We start from the raw sequence: 3,674 nt of genomic DNA, 5'->3' as shown, positions 1-3,674 counted from the left end.
CCATTCTATGAGTTAAAACACCTCCATTTTTACTTCACACGCCTCCATTCTATAACATCACACACCTCCATTCTGACTTCACACACATCCATTCTATGACTTCTCACACCTACATTCTGACTTCACGCTCCTCCATTCTGTGACTTCACACACCTCCATTCTATGACTTCACATACTTCCATTGTGACTTCACACACCTCCATTGTAGGACTTCACGCACCTCCATTGTGATTTCACACACCTCCATTCTATGACTTCACACACCTCCATTCTGTGACTTCACACACCTCCATTCTGTGACTTCACACACATCCATTCTATGACTTCACAAACCTCCATTCTGTGAATTCACACTTTCCATTCTGACTTCACACACCTCCATTCTGACTTCACACACCTCCATTCTATGACTTCACACACCATCATTCTTATTTCACAAACATTCATTCTGTGACTTCATACACCTTCATTCTGACTTCACACCCCTCCATTCTATGACTTCACACACCTCCATTCCATAACTTCACACACCTCCCATCTGACTTCACACACCTCCATTCTGTGACTTCACACACCTCCAGTCTGACTTCACACACCTCCATTCTCTGACTTCACACACCTCCATTTTGTGACTTTACACACCGCCATTCTATGACTTCACACACCTCCATTTTCTGACTTCACACACCTCCATTCTATGACTTCACACACCTCCATTCTATGACTTCACACACCTCAATTGTGATTTCACACACCTCCATTCTATGAGTTCACACAAGTCCATTCTGACTTCACACACCTCCATTCTATGACTTCACACACCTCCATTCTATGACTTCACACACCTACATTCCATGACTTCACACACCTCCAATCTGACTTCACACACCTCCATTCTGTGACTTCACACACCTGCATTCTATGGCTTCACACACCTCCATTCTGTGACTTCACACACCTGCATTCTATGGCTTCACACACCTCCATTCTGTGGCTTCACACACCTCCATTCTATGACTTCACACACCTACCTTCTATGACTTCACACACCTCCATTGTGACTTCACACACCTCCATTCTGTGACTTCACACACCTACATTCTGACTTCACACATCTCCATTCTGTGACTTCACACACCTCCCTTCTATGATTTCACACACCTCCATTCTCTGATTTCACACACCTCCATTCTGAGGTCACACACCTTCAATCTGTGACTTCACACACCTCCATTCTGTGACTTCACACACCTCCATTCTGTGACTTCACACACCTCCTTCTATGTCTTCACACAGTTCCATTCTATGACTTCACACACCTCTGTAATATGACTTCACACACCTCCATTCTATGACACACCTCCATTATGTCTTCACACACCTCCTTTCTATGACTTCGCACACCTCCATTCTCTGAATTCACACACCTCCATTCTGTGGTCACACAGCTTCATTCTGTGACTTCACACACCTCCATTCTGTGACTTCACACACCTCCATTCTGTGACTTCACACACCTCCTTTCTATGATTTCACACACCTCTATTCTATGACTTCACACACCTCCGTTCTATGACTTCAAACACCTCCATTCTCTGACTTCACACACTTCCATTCTGACTACACACACCTCCATTCTGACTTTACACACCTCCATTCTATGACTTCACACACCTTCATCCTTACTTCACACACCTCCATTCTATGACTTCACACACCTCCATTCTTTGACTTCACAAACCACCACTCTATGACTTCACACACCTCCATTCTGTGACTACACACACCTCCATTCTGACTTCACACACCTTCATTCTGTGACTTCACGCACCTCTATTCTGTGACTTCGCACATCTCCATTCTCTGACTTTACACACCTCCTTTCTATGACTTCACACACCTCCATTCTATGACTTCACACACCTCCATTCTGACTTCACACACCTCCATTCTATGACTTCGCACACCTCCATTCTCTGACTTCACACACCTCCATTCTGAGGTCACACATCTTCATTCTGTGAATTCACACACCTCCTTTCTGTGACTTCACACACCCTCATTCTGTGACTTCCCACACCTCCTTTCTATGACTTCACACACCTCCATTCTATGACTTCACACACCACCATTCTGTCACTTCTCACACCTCCAAGCTATGACTTCACACACCTCCATTCTATAACTTTACACACCTCCACTCTATGACTTCACACACCTCGATTCTATGACTTCACACACCTCCATTCTATGACTTCAGACTCATTCATTCTATGACTTCCCACACCTCCATTGTATGACTTCACACACCTCCATTATTTGACTTCACACACCTCCTCTGACTTTACACATCTCCATTCTGTGACTTCACACACCTCCATTCTGTGATTCACACACCTTCATTCTTACTTCACAAACATCCATTCTATGACTTCACACACCTCCATTCTATTACTTCACACACCTCCATTCTATGACTTCACACACTACCATTCTGTGACTTCACACATCTGCATTCTATGACTTCACACACCTCCATTCTGACTTCACACACCTCCATTCTATGACTTCTCACACCTACATTCTGACTTCACGCTCCTCCATTCTGTGACTTCACACACCTGCATTCTATGACTTCACACACTTCCATTGTGACTTCACACAACTCCATTTTATGACTTGACACACCTCCATTTTGATTCCACACACCTCCATTCTATGAGTTCACACACCTCCATTCTATGACTTCACACACTTCCATTCTGTGAATTCACACTTCTCCATTCTGACTTCACACACCTCCATTCTGACTTCACACACCTCCATTCTATGACTTCACACACCTCCATTGTGACTTCACACACCTCCATTCTATGACTTCACACACCTCCATTGTGACTTCACACATCTCCTTTCTATGACTTCTCACACCTACATTCTGACTTTACACACCTCCATTCTATGACTTTTCACACCTACATTCTGACTTCACAAACCTCCATTCTATGACTTCACACACCGCCATTCTGTGACTTTACACACCTCCATTCTGAGTTCACACACCTCCATTGTGACTTCACAGACCTCCATTCTATGAGTTGAAACACCTCCATTCTGACTTCACACGCCTCCATTCTATAACATCACACATCTCCATTCTGACTTCACACACCTCCATTCTATGTCTTCTCACACCTACATTCTGAATTCACGCTCCTCCATTCTGTGACTTCACACACCTCCATTCTATGACTGCACACACTTCCATTGTGACTTCACACACCTCCATTTTATGACTTGACACACCTCCATTGTGATTCCACACACCTTCATTCTATGAGTTCACACACCTCCATTCTATGACTTCACACACCTCCATTCTGTGACTTCACACACCTCCATTCTGTGACTTCACACACACCCATTGTATGACTTCACAGACCTCCATTCTGTGAATTCACACTTCTCCATTCTGACTTCACACACCTCCATTTTGACTTCACACACCTCCATTCTATGACTTCACACACCTTCAATCTTACTTCACAAACATCCATCCTGTGACTTCATATACCGTCATACTGACTTCACACCCCTCCATTCTATGACTTCACACACCTCCATTCCATAATTTCACACACCTCCAATCTGACTTCACACACCTCCATTCTGTG

The sequence above is a fragment of the Megascapheus bottae genome, unplaced genomic scaffold (assembly GCF_031878675.1).
Source record: "Megascapheus bottae isolate mThoBot1 unplaced genomic scaffold, mThoBot2.hap1 HAP1_SCAFFOLD_52, whole genome shotgun sequence".
NCBI classification, from domain to species: Eukaryota; Metazoa; Chordata; class Mammalia; order Rodentia; family Geomyidae; genus Megascapheus; species Megascapheus bottae.
The sequence above is the reverse complement of the archived record's forward strand: the minus strand, read 5'-3'. Positions refer to the sequence as shown.